Here is a 25,129-nt window from a genome sequence, read left to right as displayed (position 1 = left end):
CTGCATTCCAGTCACTGCAGGGATATCCGGCCTTATTTCGAGTCAGGGCATCGCGGTGTCCATTCCACTTGAGGCCGCAAACTCAGGGTCCCTCTCACATACCTAGAGCTGAGAGAAGCCTCCTCTTGAGGTGCTTGTGGTAAGGTGGTATTCCTCTGGAGTGGAAGCCAGGGACTAACCTCGCATCTCGAGTTGATTTTTGGCCCACGGAGCTCTTTCGTGTTGCTACAGTGACCTCAGGATCCCTCTAGCCTTGAAACAGTGTTCTTGGGGTTTCTCTGGAGTGCCATCAAGGAAATCAAGGCTCCTTTCATGTGTGATGTGCAACACGGAATTGCTCTGCACGCAGTGCAGGGGAATCGGGCCTCATCTCGCGGCGAGGGGGAAGTCTCATGGTTTTTCTCGAGTTTCGGCGGGAACCTGGGGTATATTCTCGAGTTACGACGGGGATGGCCCTTCCACCCACGTGTTTCTTCAGCGACGTCAGGACTCCTGCCTAGTTGCGAGGGACAACTCTGGATTCTCCTCGAGGCTTGGCAGGGCAATTGGGACGCCTCTCCAGCTGAGGCGGGAGACCAAGGGTCCCTTTCCAAGTGCCACAGGAATCCTGGGACTCCTATCAAGTTTCACGAGGAGTCAGGCATCGTCTCCTTTGGAGGCACTGATCTCCGTGTACCTCTGGAGTTTTCAAAGGATGTGAGGCTATCGGTCGCGAAGAGGTGGGGAACTAAGTCTTTCTCTGTGCTTTCCACAGGGGATTCAGACATCCTTTCGTCCTGGGAGATGCAAGACGTGCCTGCATTGAAGTCACTGCAGGGATATCTGGCCTTATTTCGAGTCAGGGCATCGCGGTGTCCATTCCACTTGAGGCCGCAAACTCAGGGTCCCTCTCACATACCTAGAGCTGAGAGAAGCCTCCTCTTGAGGTGCTTGTGGTAAGGTGGTATTCCTCTGGAGACGAATCCAGGGACTAACCTCTCTTTTCGAGTTGATTTTTGGTCCACAGAGTTCTTTCGTGTTGCTACAGTGACCTCAGGATCCCTCTATCCTTGAAACAGTGTTCTTGGGGTTTCTCTGGAGTGCCATCAAGGAAATCAAGGCTCCTTTCATGTGTGATGTGCAAGACGGAATTGCTCTGCACGCAGTACAGGGGAATCGGGCCTCATCTCGCATCGAGGGGGAAGTCTCATGGTTTTTCTCGAGTTGTGGCGGGAACCTGGGGTATATTCTCGAGTTACGACGGGGATGGCCCTTCCACCCACGTGTTTGTTCAGCCACGTCAGGACTCCTGCCTAGTTGCGAGGGACAACTCGGGATTCTCCTCGAGGCTTGGCAGGGCAATTGGAACGCCTCTCCAGCTGAGGCGGGAGACCAAGGGTCCCTTTCCACGTCCCACAAGAATCCTGGGACTCCTATCAAGTTTCACGAGGAGTCAGGCGTCGTCTCCTTTGGAGGCACTGATCTCCGCGTACCTCTGGAGTTTTCAAAGGATGTGAGGCCTCCGGTCGCGATGAGGTGGGGAACTAAGTCTTTCTCTGTGCTTTCCACAGGGGATTCAGACATCCTTTCGTCCTGGGAGATGCAAGACGAGCCAGCATTGAAGTCACTGCAGGGATATCCGGCCTTATTTCGAGTCAGGGCATCGCGGTGTCCATTCCACTTGAGGCCGCAAACTCAGGGTCCCTCTCACATACCTAGAGCTGAGAGAAGCCTCCTCTTGAGGTGCTTGTGGTAAGGTGGTATTCCTCTGGAGACGAATCCAGGGACTAACCTCTCTTTTCGAGTTGATTTTTGGTCCACAGAGTTCTTTCGTGTTGCTACAGTGACCTCAGGATCCCTCTAGCCTTGAAACAGTTTTATTGGGGTTTCTCTGGAGTGCCATCAAGGAAATCAAGGCTCCTTTCATGTGTGATGTGCAACACGGAATTGCTCTACACGCAGTGCAGGGGAATCGGGCCTCATCTCGTGGCGAGGGGGAAGTCTCATGGTTTGTCTCGAGTTGCGGCGGGAACCTGGGGTATATTCTCGAGTTACGACGGGGATGGCCCTTCCACCCACGTGTTTCTTCAGCGACGTCAGGACTCCCGCCTAGTTGCCAGGGACAACTCGGGATTCTCCTCGAGGCTTTGCAGGGCAATTGGGACGCCTCTCCAGCTGAGACGGGAGACCAAGTGTACCTTTCCACGTGCCACAGGAATCCTGGGTCTCCTATCAAGTTTCACGAGGAGTCAGGCATCGTCTCCTTTGGAGGCACTGATCTCCGCATACCTCTGGAGTTTTCAAAGGATTTGAGGCCTCCTGTCGCGATGAGGTGGGGAACTAGGTCTTTCTCTGTGGTCTCCACAGGGGATTCAGACACCCTTTCGTCTTGGGAGATGCAAGACGAGCCTGCATTCCAGTCACTGCAGGGATATCCGGCCTTATTTCGAGTCAGGGCATCGCGGTGTCCATTCCACTTGAGGCCGCAAACTCAGGGTCCCTCTCACATACCTAGAGCTGAGAGAAGCCTCCTCTTGAGGTGCTTGTGGTAAGGTGGTATTCCTCTGGAGTGGAAGCCAGGGACTAACCTCGCATCTCGAGTTGATTTTTGGCCCACGGAGCTCTTTCGTGTTGCTACAGTGACCTCAGGATCCCTCTAGCCTTGAAACAGTGTTCTTGGGGTTTCTCTGGAGTGCCATCAAGGAAATCAAGGCTCCTTTCATGTGTGATGTGCAACACGGAATTGCTCTGCACGCAGTGCAGGGGAATCGGGCCTCATCTCGCGGCGAGGGGGAAGTCTCATGGTTTTTCTCGAGTTGCGGCGGGAACCTGGGGTATATTCTCGAGTTACGACGGGGATGGCCCTTCCACCCACGTGTTTCTTCAGCGACGTCAGGACTCCTGCCTAGTTGCGAGGGACAACTCTGGATTCTCCTCGAGGCTTGGCAGGGCAATTGGGACGCCTCTCCAGCTGAGGCGGGAGACCAAGGGTCCCTTTCCAAGTGCCACAGGAATCCTGGGACTCCTATCAAGTTTCACGAGGAGTCAGGCATCGTCTCCTTTGGAGGCACTGATCTCCGTGTACCTCTGGAGTTTTCAAAGGATGTGAGGCTATCGGTCGCGAAGAGGTGGGGAACTAAGTCTTTCTCTGTGCTTTCCACAGGGGATTCAGACATCCTTTCGTCCTGGGAGATGCAAGACGTGCCTGCATTGAAGTCACTGCAGGGATATCCGGCCTTATTTCGAGTCAGGGCATCGCGGTGTCCATTCCACTTGAGGCCGCAAACTCAGGGTCCCTCTCACATACCTAGAGCTGAGAGAAGCCTCCTCTTGAGGTGCTTGTGGTAAGGTGGTATTCCTCTGGAGACGAATCCAGGGACTAACCTCTCTTTTCGATTTGATTTTTGGTCCACAGAGTTCTTTCGTGTAGCTACAGTGACCTCAGGATCCCTCTATCCTTGAAACAGAGTTCTTGGGGTTTCTCTGGAGTGCCATCAAGGAAATCAAGGCTCCTTTCATGTGTGACGTGCAAGACGGAATTGCTCTGCACGCAGTACAGGGGAATCGGGCCTCATCTCGCATCGAGGGGGAAGTCTCATGGTTTTTCTCGAGTTGCGGCGGGAACCTGGGGTATATTCTCGAGTTATGACGGGGATGGCCCTTCCACCCACGTGTTTGTTCAGCCACGTCAGGACTCCTGCCTAGTTGCGAGGGACAACTCTGGATTCTCCTCGAGGCTTGGCAGGGCAATTGGAAAGCCTCTCCAGCTGAGGCGGGAGACCAAGGGTCCCTTTCCACGTGCCACAGGAATCCTGGGACTCCTATCAAGTTTCACGAGGAGTCAGGCATCGTCTCCTTTGGAGGCACTGATCTCCGCGTACCTCTGGAGTTTTCAAAGGATGTGAGGCCTCCAGTCGCGATGAGGTGGGGAACTAGGTGTTTCTCTGTGGTCTCCACAGGGGATTCAGACATCCTTTCTTCTTGGGAGATGCAAGACGAGCCTGCATTCAAGTCACTGCAGGGATATCCGGCCTTATTTCGAGTCAGGGCATCGCGGTGTCCATTCCACTTGAGGCCGCAAACTCAGGATCCCTCTCACATACCTAGAGCTGAGAGAAGCCTCCTCTTGAGGTGCTTGTGGTAAGGTGGTATTCCTCTGGAGTCGAAGCCAGGGACTAACCTCTGATCTCGTGTTGATTCTTGGTCCACCGAGCTCTTTCGTGTTGCTACAGTGACCTCAGGATCCCTCTAGCCTTGAAACAGTGTTCTTCGGGTTTCTCTGGAGTGCCATCAAGGAAATCAAGGCTCCTTTCATGTGTGAAGTGCAAGACGGAATTGCTCTGCATGCAGTGCAGGGGAATCGGGCCCCATCTCGCGGCGAGGGGGAAGTCTCATGGTTTTTCTCGAGTTGCGGCGGGAACCTGGGGTATATTCTCGAGTTACGACGGGGATGGCCCTTCCACACACGTGTGTGTTCAGCCATGTCAGGACTCCTGCCTAGTTGCGAGGGACAACTCGGGATTCTCCTCGAGGCTTTGCAGGGCAATTGGGACGCCTCTCCAGCTGAGACGGGAGACCAAGGGTCCCTTTCCACGTGCCACAGGAATCCTGGGTCTCCTATCAAGTTTCACGAGGAGTCAGGCATCGTCTCTTTTGGAGGCACTGATCTCCGCGTACCTCTGGAGTTTTCAAAGGATTTGAAGCCTCCTGTCGCGATGAGGTGGGGAACTAGGTCTTTCTCTGTGGTCTCCACAGGGGATTCAGACACCCTTTCGTCTTGGGAGATGCAAGACGAGCCTGCATTCCAGTCACTGCAGGGATATCCGGCCTTATTTCGAGTCAGGGCATCGCGGTGTCCATTCCACTTGAGGCCGCAAACTCAGGGTCCCTCTCACATACCTAGAGCTGAGAGAAGCCTCCTCTTGAGGTGCTTGTGGTAAGGTGGTATTCCTCTGGAGTCGAAGCCAGGGACTAACCTCGCATCTCGAGTTGATTTTTGGCCCACGGAGCTCTTTCGTGTTGCTACAGTGACCTCAGGATCCCTCTAGCCTTGAAACAGTGTTCTTGGGGTTTCTCTGGAGTGCCATCAAGGAAATCAAGGCTCCTTTCATGTGTGATGTGCAAGACGGAATTGCTCTGCACGCAGTGCAGGGGAATCGGGCCTCATCTCGCGGCGAGGGGGAAGTCTCATGGTTTTTCTCGAGTTGCGGCGGGAACCTGGGGTATATTCTCGAGTTACGACGGGGATGGCCCTTCCACCCACGTGTTTCTTCAGCGACGTCAGGACTCCTGCCTAGTTGCGAGGGACAATTCTGGATTCTCCTCGAGGCTTGGCAGGGCAATTGGGACGCCTCTCCAGCTGAGGCGGGAGACCAAGGGTCCCTTTCCAAGTGCCACAGGAATCCTGGGACTCCTATCAAGTTTCACGAGGAGTCAGGCATCGTCTCCTTTGGAGGCACTGATCTCCGTGTACCTCTGGAGTTTTCAAAGGATGTGAGGCTATCGGTCGCGATGAGGTGGGGAACTAAGTCTTTCTCTGTGCTTTCCACAGGGGATTCAGACATCCTTTCGTCCTGGGAGATGCAAGACGTGCCTGCATTGAAGTCACTGCAGGGATATCTGGCCTTATTTCGAGTCAGGGCATCGCGGTGTCCATTCCACTTGAGGCCGCAAACTCAGGGTCCCTCTCACATACCTAGAGCTGAGAGAAGCCTCCTCTTGAGGTGCTTGTGGTAAGGTGGTATTCCTCTGGAGACGAATCCAGGGACTAACCTCTCTTTTCGAGTTGATTTTTGGTCCACAGAGTTCTTTCGTGTTGCTACAGTGACCTCAGGATCCCTCTATCCTTGAAACAGTGTTCTTGGGGTTTCTCTGGAGTGCCATCAAGGAAATCAAGGCTCCTTTCATGTGTGATGTGCAAGACGGAATTGCTCTGCACGCAGTACAGGGGAATCGGGCCTCATCTCGCATCGAGGGGGAAGTCTCATGGTTTTTCTCGAGTTGTGGCGGGAACTTGGGGTATATTCTCGAGTTACGACGGGGATGGCCCTTCCACCCACGTGTTTGTTCAGCCACGTCAGGACTCCTGCCTAGTTGCGAGGGACAACTCGGGATTCTCCTCGAGGCTTGGCAGGGCAATTGGAACGCCTCTCCAGCTGAGGCGGGAGACCAAGGGTCCCTTTCCACGTCCCACAAGAATCCTGGGACTCCTATCAAGTTTCACGAGGAGTCAGGCGTCGTCTCCTTTGGAGGCACTGATCTCCGCATACCTCTGGAGTTTTCAAAGGATGTGAGGCCTCCGGTCGCGATGAGGTGGGGAACTAAGTCTTTCTCTGTGCTTTCCACAGGGGATTCAGACATCCTTTCGTCCTGGGAGATGCAAGACGAGCCAGCATTGAAGTCTCTGCAGGGATATCCGGCCTTATTTCGAGTCAGGGCATCGCGGTGTCCATTCCACTTGAGGCCGCAAACTCAGGGTCCCTCTCACATACCTAGAGCTGAGAGAAGCCTCCTCTTGAGGTGCTTGTGGTAAGGTGGTATTCCTCTGGAGTCGAAGCCAGGGACTAACCTCTCTTTTCGAGTTGATTTTTGGTCCACAGAGTTCTTTCGTGTTGCTACAGTGACCTCAGGATCCCTCTAGCCTTGAAACAGTGTTCTTGGGGTTTCTCTGGAGTGCCATCAAGGAAATCAAGGCTCCTTTCATGTGTGATGTGCAACACAGAATTGCTCTGCACGCAGTGCAGGGGAATCGGGCCTCATCTCGCGGCGAGGGGGAAGTCTCATGGTTTTTTTCGAGTTGCGGCGGGAACCTGGGGTATATTCTCGAGTTACGACGGGGATGGCCCTTCCACCCACGTGTTTCTTCAGCGACGTCAGGACTCCTGCCTAGTTGCGAGGGACAACTCGGGATTCTCCTCGAGGCTTTGCAGGGCAATTGGGAAGCCTCTCCAGCTGAGGCGGGAGACCAAGTGTCCCTTTCCAAGTGCCACAGGAATCCTGGGACTCCTATCAAGTTTCACGAGGAGTCAGGCATCGTCTCCTTTGGAGGCACTGATCTCCGCGTACCTCTGGAGTTTTCAAAGGATGTGATGCTATCGGTCGCGATGAGGTGGGGAACTAAGTCTTTCTCTGTGCTTTCCACAGGGGATTCAGACATCCTTTCGTCCTGGGAGATGCAAGACGGGCCTGCATTGAAGTCACTGCAGGGATATCCGGCCTTATTTCGAGTCAGGGCATCGCGGTGTCCATTCCACTTGAGGCCGCAAACTCAGGGTCCCTCTCACATACCTAGAGCTGAGAGAAGCCTCCTCTTGAGGTGCTTGTGGTAAGGTGGTATTCCTCTGGAGACGAATCCAGGGACTAACCTCTCTTTTCGAGTTGATTTTTGGTCCACAGAGTTCTTTCGTGTTGCTACAGTGACCTCAGGATCCCTCTATCCTTGAAACAGTGTTCTTGGGGTTTCTCTGGAGTGCCATCAAGGAAATCAAGGCTCCTTTCATGTGTGATGTGCAAGACGGAATTGCTCTGCACGCAATACAGGGGAATCGGGCCTCATCTCGCATCGAGGGGGAAGTCTCATGGTTTTTCTCGAGTTGCGGCGGGAACCTGGGGTATATTCTCGAGTTACGACGGGGATGGCCCTTCCACACACGTGTGTGTTCAGCGACGTGAGGACTCCTGCCTAGTTGCGAGGGACAACTCGGGATTCTCCTCGAGGCTTGGCAGGGCAATTGGGACGCCTCGCCAGCTGAGGCGGGAGACCAAGTGTCCCTTTCCACGTTCCACAAGAATCCTGGGACTCCTATCAAGTTTCACGAGGAGTCAGGCATCGTCTCCTTTGGAGGCACTGATCTCCGCGTACCTCTGGAGTTTTCAAAGGATGTGAGGCCTCCGGTCGCGATGAGGTGGGGAACTAGGTCTTTCTCTTTGGTCTCCACAGGGGATTCAGACATCATTTCATCTTGGGAGATGCAAGACGAGCCTGCATTCAAGTCACTGCAGGGATATCCAGCCTTATTTCGCGTCAGGGCATCGCGGTGTCCATTCCACTTGAGGCCGCAAACTCAGGGTCCCTCTCACATACCTAGAGCTGAGAGAAGCCTCCTCTTGAGGTGATTGTGGTAAGGTGGTATTCCTCAGGAGTCGAAGCCAGGGACTAACCTCTCATCTCGTGTTGATTCTTGGTCCACGGAGCTCTTTCGTGTTGCTACAGTGACCTCAGGATCCCTCTAGCCTTGAAACAGTGTTCTTGGGGTTTCTCTGGAGTGCCATCAAGGAAATCAATGCTCCTTTCATGTGTGATGTGCAACACGGAATTGCTCTGCACGCAGTGCAGGGGAATCGGGCCTCATCTCACGGCGAGGGGGAAGTCTCATGGTTTTTCTCGAGTTGCGGCGGGAACCTGGGGTATATTCTCGAGTTACGACGGGGATGGCCCTTCCACACACGTGTGTGTTCAGCCATGTCAGGACTCCTGCCTAGTTGCGAGGGACAACTCGGGATTCTCCTCGAGGCTTTGCAGGGCAATTGGGACGCCTCTCCAGCTGAGACGGGAGACCAAGGGTCCCTTTCCACGTGCCACAGGAATCCTGGGTCTCCTATCAAGTTTCACGAGGAGTCAGGCATCGTCACCTTTGGAGGCACTGATCTCCGCATACCTCTGGAGTTTTCAAAGGATTTGAGGCCTCCTGTCGCGATGAGGTTGGGAACTAGGTCTTTCTCTGTGGTCTCCACAGGGGATTCAGACACCCTTTCGTCTTGGGAGATGCAAGACGAGCCTGCATTCCAGTCACTGCAGGGATATCCGGCCTTATTTCGAGTCAGGGCATCGCGGTGTCCATTCCACTTGAGGCCGCAAACTCAGGGTCCCTCTCACATACCTAGAGCTGAGAGAAGCCTCCTCTTGAGGTGCTTGTGGTAAGGTGGTATTCCTCAGGAGTCGAAGCCAGGGACTAACCTCTCATCTCGTGTTGATTCTTGGTCCACGGAGCTCTTTCGTGTTGCTACAGTGACCTCAGGATCCCTCTAGCCTTGAAACAGTGTTCTTGGGGTTTCTCTGGAGTGCCATCAAGGAAATCAAGGCTCCTTTCATGTGTGATGTGCAACACGGAATTGCTCTGCACGCAGTGCAGGGGAATCGGGCCTCATCTCGCGGCGAGGGGGAAGTCTCATGGTTTTTCTCGAGTTGCGGCGGGAACCTGGGGTATATTCTCGAGTTACGACGGGGATGGCCCTTCCACCCACGTGTTTCTTCAGCGACGTCAGGACTCCCGCCTAGTTGCCAGGGACAACTCGGGATTCTCCTCGAGGCTTTGCAGGGCAATTGGGACGCCTCTCCAGCTGAGACGGGAGACCAAGTGTACCTTTCCACGTGCCACAGGAATCCTGGGTCTCCTATCAAGTTTCACGAGGAGTCAGGCATCGTCTCCTTTGGAGGCACTGATCTCCGCATACCTCTGGAGTTTTCAAAGGATTTGAGGCCTCCTGTCGCGATGAGGTGGGGAACTAGGTCTTTCTCTGTGGTCTCCACAGGGGATTCAGACACCCTTTCGTCTTGGGAGATGCAAGACGAGCCTGCATTCCAGTCACTGCAGGGATATCCAGCCTTATTTCGAGTCAGGGCATCGCGGTGTCCATTCCACTTGAGGCCGCAAACTCAGGGTCCCTCTCACATACCTAGAGCTGAGAGAAGCCTCCTCTTGAGGTGCTTGTGGTAAGGTGGTATTCCTCTGGAGTGGAAGCCAGGGACTAACCTCGCATCTCGAGTTGATTTTTGGCCCACGGAGCTCTTTCGTGTTGCTACAGTGACCTCAGGATCCCTCTAGCCTTGAAACAGTGATCTTGTGGTTTCTCTGGAGTGCCATCAAGGAAATCAAGGCTCCTTTCATGTGTGATGTGCAACACGGAATTGCTCTGCACGCAGTGCAGGGGAATCGGGCCTCATCTCGCGGCGAGGGGGAAGTCTCATGGTTTTTCTCGAGTTTCGGCGGGAACCTGGGGTATATTCTCGAGTTACGACGGGGATGGCCCTTCCACCCACGTGTTTCTTCAGCGACGTCAGGACTCCTGCCTAGTTGCGAGGGACAACTCTGGATTCTCCTCGAGGCTTGGCAGGGCAATTGGGACGCCTCTCCACCTGAGGCGGGAGACCAAGGGTCCCTTTCCAAGTGCCACAGGAATCCTGGGACTCCTATCAAGTTTCACGAGGAGTCAGGCATCGTCTCCTTTGGAGGCACTGATCTCCGTGTACCTCTGGAGTTTTCAAAGGATGTGAGGCTATCGGTCGCGAAGAGGTGGGGAACTAAGTCTTTCTCTGTGCTTTCCACAGGGGATTCAGACATCCTTTCGTCCTGGGAGATGCAAGACGTGCCTGCATTGAAGTCACTGCAGGGATATCCGGCCTTATTTCGAGTCAGGGCATCGCGGTGTCCATTCCACTTGAGGCCGCAAACTCAGGGTCCCTCTCACATACCTAGAGCTGAGAGAAGCCTCCTCTTGAGGTGCCTGTGGTAAGGTGCTATTCCTCTGGAGACGAATCCAGGGACTAACCTCTCTTTTCGAGTTGATTTTTGTCCACAGAGTTCTTTCGTGTTGCTACAGTGACCTCAGGATCCCTCAATCCTTGAAACAGTGTTCTTGGGGTTTCTCTGGAGTGCCATCAAGGATATCAAGGCTCCTTTCATGTGTGATGTGCAAGACGGAATTGCTCTGCACGCAGTACAGGGGAATCGGGCCTCATCTCGCATCGAGGGGGAAGTCTCATGGTTTTTCTCGAGTTGTGGCGGGAACCTGGGGTATATTCTCGAGTTACGACGGGGATGGCCCTTCCACCCACGTGTTTGTTCAGCCACGTCAGGACTCCTGCCTAGTTGCGAGGGACAACTCGGGATTCTCCTCGAGGCTTGGCAGGGCAATTGGGACGCCTCGCCAGCTGAGGCGGGAGACCAAGGGTCCCTTTCCACGTGCCACAAGAATCCTGGGACTCCTATCAAGTTTCACGAGGAGTCAGGCATCGTCTCCTTTGGAGGCACTGATCTCCGCGTACCTCTGGAGTTTTCAAAGGATGTGAGGCCTCCGGTCGCGATGAGGTGGGGAACTAGGTCTTTCTCTGTGGTCTTCACAGGGGATTCAGACATCCTTTCTTCTTGGGAGATGCAAGACGAGCCTGCATTCAAGTCACTGCAGGGATATCCGGCCTTATTTCGAGTCAGGGCATCGCGGTGTCCATTCCACTTGAGGCCGCAAACTCAGGGTCCCTCTCACATACCTAGAGCTGAGAGAAGCCTCCTCTTGAGGTGCTTGTGGTAAGGTGGTATTCCTCTGGAGTCGAAGCCAGGGCCTAACCTCTCATCTCGAGTTGATTTTTGGTCCACGGAGCTCTTTCGTGTTGCTACAGTGACCTCAGGATACCTCTAGCCTTGAAACAGTGTTCTTGGGGTTTCTCTGGAGTGCCAAGAAGGAAATCAAGGCTCCTTTCATGTGTGATGTGCAACACAGAATTGCTCTGCACGCAGTGCAGGGGAATCGGGCCTCATCTCGCGGCGAGGGGGAAGTCTCATGGTTTTTCTCGAGTTGCGGCGGGAACCTGGGGTATATTTTCGAGTTACGACGGGGATGGCCCTTCCACACACGTGTTTGTTCAGCCACGTCAGGACTCTTGCCTAGTTGCGAGACACAACTCGGGATTCTCCTCGAGGCTTGGCAAGGCAATTGGGACGCCTCTCCAGCTGAGGCGGGAGACCAAGGGTCCCTTTCCATGTGCCACAGGAATCCTGGGACTCCTATCAAGTTTCACGAGGAGTCAGGCATCGTCTCCTTTGGAGGCACTGATCTCCGCGTACCTCTGGAGTTTTCAAAGGATGTGAGGCCTCCGGTCGCGATGAGGTGGGGAACTAGGTGTTTCTCTGTGGTCTCCGCAGGGGATTCAGACATCCTTTCATCTTGGGAGATGCAAGACGAGCCTGCATTCAAGTCACTGCAGGGATATCCGGCCTTATTTCGCGTCAGGGCATCGCGGTGTCCATTCCACTTGAGGCCGCAAACTCAGGGTCCCTCTCACATACCTAGAGCTGAGAGAAGCCTCCGCTTGAGGTGCTTGTGGTAAGGTGGTATACCTCTGGAGTCGAAGCCAGGGACTAACCTCTCATCTCGAGTTGATTTTTGGCCCACGGAGCTCTTTCGTGTTGCTACAGTGACCTCAGGATCCCTCTATCCTTGAAACAGTGTTCTTGGGGTTTCTCTGGAGTGCCATGAAGGAAATCAAGGCTCCTTTCATGTGTGATGTGCAACACGGAATTGCTCTGCACGCAGTGCAGGGGAATCGGGCCTCATCTCGCGGGGAGGGGGAAGTCTCATGGTTTTTCTCGAGTTGTGGCGGGAACCTGGGGTATATTCTCGAGTTACGATGGGGATGGCCCTTCCACCCACGTGTTTCTTCAGCGACGTCAGGACTCCTGCCTAGTTGCGAGGGACAACTCTGGATTCTCCTCGAGTCTTGGCAGGGCAATTGAGACGCCTCTCCAGCTGAGGCGGGAGACCAAGGGTCCCTTTCCACGTGCCACAAGAATCCTGGGACTCCTATCAAGTTTCACGAGGAGTCAGGCATCGTCTCCTTTGGAGGCACTGATCTCCGCGTACCTCTGGAGTTTTCAAAGGATGTGAGGCCTCCGGTCGCGATGAGGTGGGGAACTAGGTCTTTCTCTGTGGTCTCCACAGGGGATTCAGACATCCTTTCATCTTGGGAGATGCAAGACGAGCCTGCATTCAAGTCACTGCAGGGATATTCGGCCTTATTTCGCGTCAGGGCATCGCGGTGTCCATTCCACTTGAGGCCGCAAACTCAGGGTCCCTCTCACATACCTAGAGCTCAGAGAAGCCTCCTCTTGAGGTGCTTGTGGTAAGGTGGTATTCCTCTGGAGTCGAAGCCAGGGACTAACCTCTCATCTCGAGTTGATTTTTGGCCCACGGAGCTCTTTCGTGTTGCTACAGTGACCTCAGGATCCCTCTAGCCTTGAAACAGTGTTCTTGGGGTTTCTCTGGAGTGCCATCAAGGAAATCAAGGCTCCTTTCATGTGTGATGTGCAACACGGAATTGCTCTGCACGCAGTGCAGGGGAATCGGGCCTCATCTCGCGGCGAGGGGGAAGTCTCATGGTTTTTCTCGAGTTGCGGCGGGAACCTGGGGTATATTCTCGAGTTACGACGGGGATGGCCTTTCCACACACGTGTTTCTTCAGCGACGTCAGGACTCCTGCCTAGTTGCGAGGGACAACTCTGGATTCTCCTCGAGGCTTGGCAGGGCAATTGGAACGCCTCTCCAGCTGAGGCGGGAGACCAAGTGTCCCTTTCCAAGTGCCACAGGAATCCTGGGACTCCTATCAAGTTTCACGAGGAGTCAGGCATCGTCTCCTTTGGAGGCACTGATCTCCGCGTACCTCTGGAGTTTTCAACGGATGTGAGGCTATCGGTCGCGATGAGGTGGGGAACAAAGTCTTTCTCTGTGCTTTCCACAGGGGATTCAGACATCCTTTCGTCCTGGGAGATGCAAGACGAGCCTGCATTGAAGTCACTGCAGGGATATCCGGCCTTATTTCGAGTCAGGGCATCGCGGTGTCCATTCCACTTGAGGCCGCAATCTCAGGGTCCCTCTCACATACCTAGAGCTGAGAGAAGCCTCCTCTTGAGGTGCTTGTGTTAAGGTGGTATTCCTCTGGAGACGAATCCAGGGACTAACCTCTCTTTTCGAGTTGATTTTTGGTCCACAGAGTTCTTTCGTGTTGCTACAGTGACCTCAGGATCCCTCTATCCTTGAAACAGTGTTCTTGGGGTTTCTCGTGAGTGCCATCAAGGAAATCAAGGCTCCTTTCATGTGTGATGTGCAACACGGAATTGCTCTGCACGCAGTGCAGGGGAATCGGGCCTCATCTCGCGGCGAGGGGGAAGTCTCATGGTTTTTCTCGAGTTGCGGCGGGAACCTGGGGTATATTCTCGAGTTACGACGGGGATGGCCCTTCCACCCACGTGTTTCTTCAGCGACATCAGGACTCCTGCCTAGTTGCGAGGGACAACTCGGGATTCTCCTCGAGGCTTTGCAGGGCAATTGGGACGCCTCTCCAGCTGAGACGGGAGACCAAGGGTCCCTTTCCACGTGCCACAGGAATCCTGGGTCTCCTATCAAGTTTCACGAGGAGTCAGGCATCGTTTCCTTTCGAGGCACTGATCTCCGCATACCTCTGGAGTTTTCAAAGGATTTGAGGCCTCCTGTCGCGATGAGGTGGGGAACTCGGTCTTTCTCTGTGGTCTCCACATGGGATTCAGACACCCTTTCGTCTTGGGAGATGCAAGACGAGCCTGCATTCCAGTCACTGCAGGGATATCCGGCCTTATTTCGAGTCAGGGCATCGCGGTGTCCATTCCACTTGAGGCCGCAAACTCAGGGTCCCTCTCACATACCTAGAGCTGAGAGAAGCCTTCTCTTGAGGTGCTTGTGGTAAGGTGGTATTCCTCTGGAGTCGAAGCCAGGGACTAACCTCTCATCTCGAGTTGATTTTTGGTCCACGGAGCTCTTTCGTGTTGCTACAGTGACCTCAGGATCCCTCTAGCCTTGAAACAGTGTTCTTGGGTTTTCTCTGGAGTGCCATCAAGGAAATTAAGGCTCCTTTCATGTGTGATGTGCAACACGGAATTGCTCTGCACGCAGTGCAGGGGAATCGGGCCTCATCTCACGGCGAGGGGGAAGTCTCATGGTTTTTCTCGAGTTGCGGCGGGAACCTGGGGTATATTCTCGAGTTACGACGGGGATGGCCCTTCCACACACGTGTTTGTTCAGCCACATCAGGACTCTTGCCTAGTTGCGAGACACAACTCGGGATTCTCCTCGAGGCTTGGCAAGGCAATTGGGACGCCTCTCCAGCTGAGGCGGGAGACCAAGGGTCCCTTTCCACGTGCCACAGGAATCCTGGGACTCCTATCAAGTTTCACGAGGAGTCAGTCATCGTCTCCTTTGGAGGCACTGATCTCCGCGTACCTCTGGAGTTTTCAAAGGATGTGAGGCCTCCGGTCGCGATGAGGTGGGGAACTAGGTCTTTCTCTGTGGTCTCCACAGGGGATTCAGACATCCTTTCATCTTGGGAGATGCAAGACGAGCCTACATTCAAGTCACTGCAGGGATATCCAGCCTTATTTCGCGTCAGGGCATCGCTGTGTCCATTCCACTTGAGGCCGCAAACTCAGGGTCCCTCTCACATACCTAGAGCTGAGAGAAGCCTCCTCTTGAGGGGCTTGTGGTAAGGTGGTATTCCTCTGGAGTCGAAGCCAGGGACTAACCTCTCATCTCGAGTTGATTTTTGGCCCACGGAGCTCTTTCGTGTTGCTACAGTGACCTCAGGATCCCTCTAGCCTTGAAACAGTGTTCTTGGGGTTTCTCTGGAGTGCCATGAAGGAAATCAAGGCTCCTTTCATGTGTGATGTGCAACACGGAATTGCTCTGCACGCAGTGCAGGGGAATCGGGCCTCATCTCGCGGGGAGGGGGAAGTCTCATGGTTTTTCTCGAGTTGTGGCGGGAACCTGGGGTATATTCTCGAGTTACGATGGGGATGGCCCTTCCACCCACGTGTTTCTTCAGCGACGTCAGGACTCCTGCCTAGTTGCGAGGGACAACTCTGGATTCTCCTCGAGTCTTGGCAGGGCAATTGAGACGCCTCTCCAGCTGAGGCGGGAGACCAAGGGTCCCTTTCCACGTGCCACAAGAATCCTGGGACTCCTATCAAGTTTCACGAGGAGTCAGGCATCGTCTCCTTTGGAGGCACTGATCTCCGCGTACCTCTGGAGTTTTCAAAGGATGTGAGGCCTCCGGTCGCGATGAGGTGGGGAACTAGGTCTTTCTCTGTGGTCTCCACAGGGGATTCAGACATCCTTTCATCTTGGGAGATGCAAGACGAGCCTGCATTCAAGTCACTGCAGGGATATTCGGCCTTATTTCGCGTCAGGGCATCGCGGTGTCCATTCCACTTGAGGCCGCAAACTCAGGGTCCCTCTCACATACCTAGAGCTCAGAGAAGCCTCCTCTTGAGGTGCTTGTGGTAAGGTGGTATTCCTCTGGAGTCGAGGCCAGGGACTAACCTCTCATCTCGAGTTGATTTTTGGCCCACGGAGCTCTTTCGTGTTGCTACAGTGACCTCAGGATCCCTCTAGCCTTGAAACAGTGTTCTTGGGGTTTCTCTGGAGTGCCATCAAGGAAATCAAGGCTCCTTTCATGTGTGATGTGCAACACGGAATTGCTCTGCACGCAGTGCAGGGGAATCGGGCCTCATCTCGCGGCGAGGGGGAAGTCTCATGGTTTTTCTCGAGTTGCGGCGGGAACCTGGGGTATATTCTCGAGTTACGACGGGGATGGGCTTTCCACACACGTGTTTCTTCAGCGACGTCAGGACTCCTGCCTAGTTGCGAGGGACAACTCTGGATTCTCCTCGAGGCTTGGCAGGGCAATTGGAACGCCTCTCCAGCTGAGGCGGGAGACCAAGTGTCCCTTTCCAAGTGCCACAGGAATCCTGGGACTCCTATCAAGTTTCACGAGGAGTCAGGCATCGTCTCCTTTGGAGGCACTGATCTCCGCGTACCTCTGGAGTTTTCAACGGATGTGAGGCTATCGGTCGCGATGAGGTGGGGAACAAAGTCTTTCTCTGTGCTTTCCACAGGGGATTCAGACATCCTTTCGTCCTGGGAGATGCAAGACGAGCCTGCATTGAAGTCACTGCAGGGATATCCGGCCTTATTTCGAGTCAGGGCATCGCGGTGTCCATTCCACTTGAGGCCGCAAACTCAGGGTCCCTCTCACATACCTAGAGCTGAGAGAAGCCTCCTCTTGAGGTGCTTGTGTTAAGGTGGTATTCCTCTGGAGACGAATCCAGGGACTAACCTCTCTTTTCGAGTTGATTTTTGGTCCACAGAGTTCTTTCGTGTTGCTACAGTGACCTCAGGATCCCTCTATCCTTGAAACAGTGTTCTTGGGGTTTCTCGTGAGTGCCATCAAGGAAATCAAGGCTCCTTTCATGTGTGATGTGCAACACGGAATTGCTCTGCACGCAGTGCAGGGGAATCGGGCCTCATCTCGCGGCGAGGGGGAAGTCTCATGGTTTTTCTCGAGTTGCGGCGGGAACCTGGGGTATATTCTCGAGTTACGACGGGGATGGCCCTTCCACCCACGTGTTTCTTCAGCGACATCAGGACTCCTGCCTAGTTGCGAGGGACAACTCGGGATTCTCCTCGAGGCTTTGCAGAGCAATTGGGACGCCTCTCCAGCTGAGACGGGAGACCAAGGGTCCCTTTCCAAGTGCCACAGGAATCCTGGGTCTCCTATCAAGTTTCACGAGGAGTCAGGCATCGTCTCCTTTGGAGGCACTGATCTCCGCATACCTCTGGAGTTTTCAAAGGATATGAGGCCTCCTGTCGCGATGAGGTGGGGAACTAGGTCTTTCTCTGTGGTCTCCACAGGGGATTCAGACACCCTTTCGTCTTGGGAGATGCAAGATAAGCCTGCATTCCAGTCACTGCAGGGATATCCGGCCTTACTTCGAGTCAGGGCATCGCGGTGTCCATTCCACTTGAGGCCGCAAACTCAGGGTCCCTCTCACATACCTAGAGCTGAGAGAAGCCTCCTCTTGAGGTGCTTGTGGTAAGGTGGTATTCCTCTGGAGTCGAAGCCAGGGACTAACCTCTCATCTCGAGTTGATTTTTGGTCCACGGAGCTCTTTCGTGTTGCTACAGTGACCTCAGGATCCCTCTAGCCTTGAAACAGTGTTCTTGGGTTTTCCCTGGATTGCCATGAAGGAAATCAAGGCTCCTTTCATGTGTGATGTGCAACACAGAATTGCTCTGCACGCAGTGCAGGGGAATCGGGCCTCATCTCGCGGCGAGGGGGAAGTCTCATGGTTTTTCTCGAGTTGCGGCGGGAACCTGGGGTATATTCTCGAGTTACGACGGGGATGGCCCTTCCACCCACGTGTTTGTTCAGCCACGTCAGGACTCCTGCCTAGTTGCGACGGACAACTCGGGATTCTCCTCGAGGCTTGGCAGGGCAATTGGAACGCCTCTCCAGCTGAGGCGGGAGACCAAGGGTCCCTTTCCACGGGCCACAAGAATCCTGGGACTCCTATCAAGTTTCACGAGGAGTCAGGCATCGTCTCCTTTGGAGGCACTGATCTCCGCGTACCTCTGGAGTTTTCAAAGGATGTGAGGCCTCCGGTCGCGATGAGGTGGGGAACTAGGTGTTTCTCTGTGGTCTCCACAGGGGATTCAGACATCCTTTCTTCTTGGGAGATGCAAGACGAGCCTGCATTCAAGTCACTGCAGGGATATCCGGCCTTATTTCGAGTCAGGGCATCGCGGTGTCCATTCCTCTTGAGGCCGCAAACTCAGGATCCCTCTCATATACCTAGAGCTGAGAGAAGCCTCCTCTTGAGGTGCTTGTGGTAAGGTGGTATTCCTCTGGAGTCGAAGCCAGGGACTAACCTCTCATCTCGTGTTGATTCTTGGTCCACGGAGCTCTTTCGTGTTGCTACAGTGACCTCAGGATCCCTCTAGCCTTGAAACAGTGTTCTTGGGGTTTCTCTGGAGTGCCATCAAGGAAATCAAGGCTCCTTTCATGTGTGATGTGCAACACGGAATTGCTCTGCACGCAGTGCAGGGGAATCGGGCCTCATCTCGCAGCGAGGGGGAAGTCTCATGGTTTTTCTCGAGTTGCAGCGGGAACCTGGGGTATATTCTCGAGTTACGACGGGGATGGCACTTCCACCCACGTGTTTGTTCAGCGACGTCAGGACTCCTGCCTAGTTGCGAGGGACATCTCGGGATTCTCCTGGAGGCTTTGCAGGGCAATTGGGACGCCCCTCCAGCTGAGACGGGAGACCAAGGATCCCTTTCCACGTGCCACAGGAATCCTGGGTCTCCTATCAAGTTTCGCGAGGAGTCAGGCATCGTCTCCTTTGGAGGCACTGATCTCCGCATACCTCTGGAGGTTTCAAAGGATTTGAGGCCTCCTGTCGCGATGAGGTGGGGAACTAGGTCTTTCTCTGTGGTCTCCACAGGGGATTCAGACATCCTTTCGTCTTGGGAGATGCAAGACGAGCCTGCATTCAAGTCACTGCAGGGATATCCGGCCTTATTTCGAGTCAGGGCATCGTGGTGTCCATTCCACTTGAGGCCGCAAACTCAGGGTCCCTCTCACATACCTAGAGCTGAGAGAAGCCTCCTCTTGAGGTGCTTGTGGTAAGGTGGTATTCCTCTGGAGTCGAAGCCAGGGACTAACCTCTCATCTCGAGTTGATTTTTGGTCCACGGAGCTCTTTTGTGTTGCTACAGTGACCTCAGGATCCCTCTAGCCTTGAAACAGTGTTCTTGGGGTTTCTCTGGAGTGCCATCAAGGAAATCAAGGCTCCTTTCATGTGTGATGTGCAACACGGAAATGCTCTGCACGCAGTGCAGGGGAATCGGGACTCATCTCGCGGCGAGGGGGAAGTCTCATGGTTTTTCTCGAGTTGCGGCGGGAACCTGGGGTATATTCTCGAGTTACGACGGGGATGGCCCTTCCACCCACGTGTTTCTTCAGCGACGTCAGGACTCCTGCGTAGTTGCGAGGGACAACTCTGGATTCTCCTCGAGGCTTGGCAGCGCAATTGGGACGCCTCTCCAGCTGAGGCGGGAGACCAAGTGTCCCTTTCCAAGTGCCACAGGAATCCTGGGACTCCTATCAAGTTTCACGAGGAGTCAGGCATCGTCTCCTTTGGAGGCACTGATCTCCGCGTACCTCTGGAGTTTTCAAAGGATGGGAGGCTATCGGTCGCGATGAGGTGGGGAACTAAGTCTTTCTCTGTGCTTTCCACAGGGGATTCAGACATCCTTTCGTCCTGGGAGATGCAAGACGAGCCTGCATTGAAGTCACTGCAGGGATATCCGGCCTTATTTCGAGTCAGGGCATCGCGGTGTCCATTCCACTTGAGGCCGCAAACTCAGGGTCCCTCTCACATACCTAGAGCTGAGAGAAGCCTCCTCTTGAGGTGCTTGTTGTAAGGTGGTATTCCTCAGGAGTCGAAGCCAGGGACTAACCTCTCATCTCGTGTTGATTCTTGGTCCACGGAGCTCTTTCTTGTTGCTACAATGACCTCAGGATCCCTCTAGCCTTGAAACAGTGTTCTTGGGGTTTCTCTGGAGTGCCATCAAGGAAATCAAGGCTCCTTTCATGTGTGATGTGCAACACGGAATTGCTCTGCACGCAGTGCAGGGGAATCGGGCCTCATCTCGCGGCGAGGGGGAAGTCTCATGGTTTTTTTCGAGATGCGGCGGGAACCTGGGGTATATTCTCGAGTTACGACGGGGATGGCCCTTCCACCCACGTGTGTGTTCAGCCATGTCAGGACACCTGCCTAGTTGCGAGGGACAACTCGGGATTCTCCTCGAGGATTTACAGGGCAATTGGGACGCCTCTCCAGCTGAGACGGGAGACCAAGGGTCCCTTTCCACGTGCCACAGGAATCCGGGGTCTCCTATCAAGTTTCACGAGGAGTCAGGCATCGTCTCCCTTGGAGGCACTGATCTCCGCATACCTCTGGAGTTTTCAAAGGATGTGAGGCCTCCTGTCGCGATGAGGTGGGGAACTAGGTCTTTCTCTGTGGTCTCCACAGGGGATTCAGACACCCTTTCGTCTTGGGAGATGCAAGACGAGCCTGCATTCCAGTCACTGCAGGGATATCCGGCCTTATTTCGAGTCAGGGAATCGCGGTGTCCATTCCACTTGAGGCCGCAAACTCAGGGTCCCTCTCACATACCTAGAGCTGAGAGAAGCCTCCTCTTGAGGTGCTTGTGGTAAGGTGGTATTCCTCTGGAGTCGAAGCCAGGGACTAACCTCTCATCTCGAGTTGATTTTTGGTCCACGGAGCTCTATCGTGTTGCTACAGTGACCTCAGGATCCCTCTAGCCTTGAAACAGTGTTCTTGGGGTTTCTCTGGAGTGCCATCAAGGAAATCAAGGCTCCTTTCATGTGTGATGTGCAACACGGAATTGCTCTGCACGCAGTGCAGGGGAATCGGGCCTCATCTCGCAGCGAGGGGGAAGTCTCATGGTTTTTCTCGTGTTGCGGCGGGAACCTGGGGTATATTCTCGAGTTACGACGGGGATGGCCCTTCCACCCACGTGTTTCTTCAGCGACGTCAGGACTCCTGCCTAGTTGAGAGGGACAACTCGGGATTCTCCTCGAGGCTTGGCAGGGCAATTGGGACGCCTCTCCAGCTGAGGCGGGAGACCAAGTGTCCCTTTCCAAGTGCCACAGGAATCCTGGGACTCCTAACAAGTTTCACGAGAAGTCAGGCATCGTCTCCTTTGGAGGCACTGATCTCCGCGTACCTCTGGAGTTTTCAAAGGATGTGAGGCTATCGGTCGCGATGAGGTGGGGACCTAAGTCTTTCTCTGTGCTTTCCACAGGGGATTCAGACATCCTTTCGTCTTGGGAGATGCAAGACGAGCCTGCATTGAAGTCACTGCAGCGATATCCGGCCTTATTTCGAGTCAGGGCATCGCGGTGTCCATTCCACTTGAGGCCGCAAACTCAGGGTCCCTCTCACATACCTAGAGCTGAGAGAAGCCTCCTCTTGAGGTGCTTGTGGTAAGGTGGTATTCCTCTGGAGACGAATCCAGGGACTAACCTCTCTTTTCGAGTTGATTTGTGGTCCACAGAGTTCTTTCGTGTTGCTACAGTGACCTCAGGATCCCTCTAGCCTTGAAACAGTGTTCTTGGGGTTTCTCTGGAGTGCCATCAAGGAAATCAAGGCTCCTTTCATGTGTGATGTGCAAGACGGAATTGCTCTGCACGCAGTACAGGGGAATCGGGCCTCATCTCGCATCGAGGGGGAAGTCTCATCGTTTTTCTCGAGTTGCGGCGGGAACCTGGGGTATATTCTCGAGTTACGACGGGGATGGCCCTTCCACCCACGTGTTTGTTCAGCCACGTCAGGACTCCTGCCTAGTTGCGAGGGACAACTCGGGATTCTCCTCGAGGCTTGGCAGGGCAATTGGAACGCCTCTCCAGCTGAGGCGGGAGACCAAGGGTCCCTTTCCACGTGCCACAAGAATCCTGGGACTCCTATCAAGTTTCACGAGGAGTCAGGTTTCGTCTCCTTTGGAGGCACTGATCTCCGCGTACCTCTGGAGTTTTCAAAGAATGTGAGGCCTCCGGTCGCGATGAGGTGGGGAACTTGGTCTTTCTCTGTGGTCTCCACAGGGGATTCAGACATCCTTTCTTCTTGGGAGATGCAAGACGAGCCTGCATTGAAGTCACTGCAGGGATATCCGGCCTTATTTCGAGTCAGGGCATCGCGGTGTCCATTCCACTTGAGGCCGCAAACTCAGGATCCCTCTCACATACCTAGAGCTGCGAGAAGCCTCCTCTTGAGGTGCTTGTGGTAAGGTGGTATTCCTCAGGAGTCGAAGCCAGGGACTAACCTCTCATCTCGTGTTGATTCTTGGTCCACGGAGCTCTTTCGTGTTGCTACAGTGACCTCAGGATCCCTCTAGCCTTGAAACAGTGTTCTTGGGGTTTCTCTGGAGTGCCATGAAGAAAATCAAGGCTCCTTTCATGTGTGATGTGCAACACGGAATTGCTCTGCACGCAGTGCAGGGGAATCGGGCCTCATCTCGCGGCGAGGGGGAAGTCTCATGGTTTTTCTCGAGTTGCGGCGGGAACCTGGGGTATATTCTCGAGTTACGACGGGGATGGCCCTTCCACCCACGTGTTTCTTCAGCGACGCCAGGACTCCTGCCTAGTAGCGAGGGACAACTCGGGATTCTCCTCGAGGCTTTGCAGGGCAATTGGGACCCCTCTCCAGCTGAGACGGGAGACCAAGGGTCCCTTTCCACGTGCCACAGGAATCCTGGGTCTCCTATCAAGTTTCACGAGGAGTCAGGCATCGTCTCCTTTGGAGGCACTGATCTCCGCATACCTCTGGAATTTTCAAAGGATTTGAGGCCTCCTGTCGCGATGAGGTGGGGAACTAGGTGTTTCTCTGTGGTCTCCACAGGGGATTCAGACATACTTTCGTCTTGGGAGATGCAAGACGAGCCTTCATTGAAGTCACTGCAGGGATATCCGGCCTTATTTCGAGTCAGGGCATCGCGGTGTCCATTCCACTTGAGGCCACAAACTCAGGGTCCCTCTCACATACCTAGAGCTGAGAGAAGCCTCCTCTTGAGGTGCTTGTGGTAAGGTGGTATTCCTCTGGAGTCGAAGCCAGGGACTAACCTCTCATCCCGAGTTGATTTTTGGTCCACGGAGCTCTTTCGTGTTGCTACAGTGACCTCAGGATCCCTCTAGCCTTGAAACAGTGTTCTTGGGGTTTCTCTGGAGTGCCATGAAGGAAATCAAGGCTCCTTTCAGGTGTGATGTGCAACACAGAATTGCTCTGCACGCAGTGCAGGGGAATCGGGCCTCATCTCGCGGCGAGGGGGAAGTCTCATGGTTTTTCTCGAGTTGCGGCGGGAACCTGGGGTATATTCTCGAGTTACGACGGGGATGGCCCTTCCACACACGTGTTTGTTCAGCCACGTCAGGACTTCTGTCTAGTTGCGACTGACAACTCGGGATTCTCCTCGAGGCTTGGCAGGGCAATTGGAACGCCTCTCCAGCTGAGGCGGGAGACCAAGGGTCCCTTTCCACGGGCCACAAGAATCCTGGGACTCCTATCAAGTTTCACGAGGAGTCAGGCATCGTCTCCTTTGGAGGCACTGATCTCCGCGTACCTCTGGAGTTTTCAAAGGATGTGAGGCCTCCGGTCGCGATGAGGTGGGGAACTAGGTCTTTCTCTGTGGTCTCCACAGGGGATTCAGACATCCTTTCATCTTGGGAGATGCAAGACGAGCCTGCATTCCAGTCACTGCAGGGATATCCATCCTTATTTCGCGTTGGTGCATCGCGGTGTCCATTCCATTTGAGGCCGCAAACTCAGGGTCCCTCTCACATACCTAGAGCTGAGAGAAGCCTCCTCTTGAGGTGCTTGTGGTAAGGTGGTATTCCTCTGGAGACGAATCCAGGGACTAACCTCTCTTTTCGAATTGATTTGTGGTCCACAGAGTTCTTTCGTGTTGCTACAGTGACCTCAGGATCCTTCTAGCCTTGAAAGAGTGTTCTTGCGGTTTCTCTGGAGAGCCATCAAGGAAATCAAGGCTCCTTTCATGTGTGATGTGCAAGACGGAATTGCTCTGCACGCAGTACAGGGGAATCGGGCCTCATCTCGCGTCGAGGGGGAAGTCTCATGGTTTTTCTCGAGTTGCGGCGGGAACCTGGGGTATATTCTCGAGTTACGACGGGGATGGCCCTTCCACCCACGTGTTTGTTCAGCCACATCAGGACTCCTGCCTAGGTGCGAGGGACAACTCGGGATTCTCCTCGAGGCTTGGCACGGCAATTGGAACGCCTCTCCAGCCGAGGCGGGAGACCAAGGGTCCCTTTCCACGTGCCACAAGAATCCTGGGACTCCTATCAAGTTTCACGAGGAGTCAGGCATCGTCTCCTTTGGAGGCACTGATCTCCGCGTACCTCTGGAGTTTTCAAAGGATGTGAGGCCTCCGGTCGCGATGAGGTGGGGAACTAGGTCTTTCTCTGTGGTCTCCACAGGGGATTCAGACATCCTTTCGTCTTGGGAAATGCAAGACGAGCCTGCATTCAAGTCACTGCAGGGATATCCGGCGTTATTTCGAGTCAGGGCATCGCGGTGTCCATTCCACTTGAGGCCGCAAACTCAGGGTCCCTCTCACATACCTAGAGCTGAGAGAAGCCTCCTCTTGAGGTGCTTGTGGTAAGGTGGTATTCCTCAGGAGTCGAAGCCAGGGACTAACCTCTCATCTCGTGTTGATTCTTGGTCCACGAAGCTCTTTCGTGTTGCTACAGTGACCTCAGGATCCCTCTAGCCTCGAAACAGTGTTCTTGGGGTTTCTCTGGAGTGCCATCAAGGAAATCAAGGCTCCTTTCATATGTGATGTGCAACACGGAATTGCTCTGCACGCAGTGCAGGGGAATCGGGCCTCATCTCGCGGCGAGGGGAAGTCTCATGGTTTTTCTCGAGTTGCGGCGGGAACCTGGGGTATATTCTCGAGTTACGACGGGGATGGCC

Source organism: Cervus elaphus, unplaced genomic scaffold, assembly GCF_910594005.1.
Source record: "Cervus elaphus unplaced genomic scaffold, mCerEla1.1, whole genome shotgun sequence".
In the NCBI taxonomy this organism is placed as follows: Eukaryota; Metazoa; Chordata; class Mammalia; order Artiodactyla; family Cervidae; genus Cervus; species Cervus elaphus.
The sequence above is the reverse complement of the archived record's forward strand: the minus strand, read 5'-3'. Positions refer to the sequence as shown.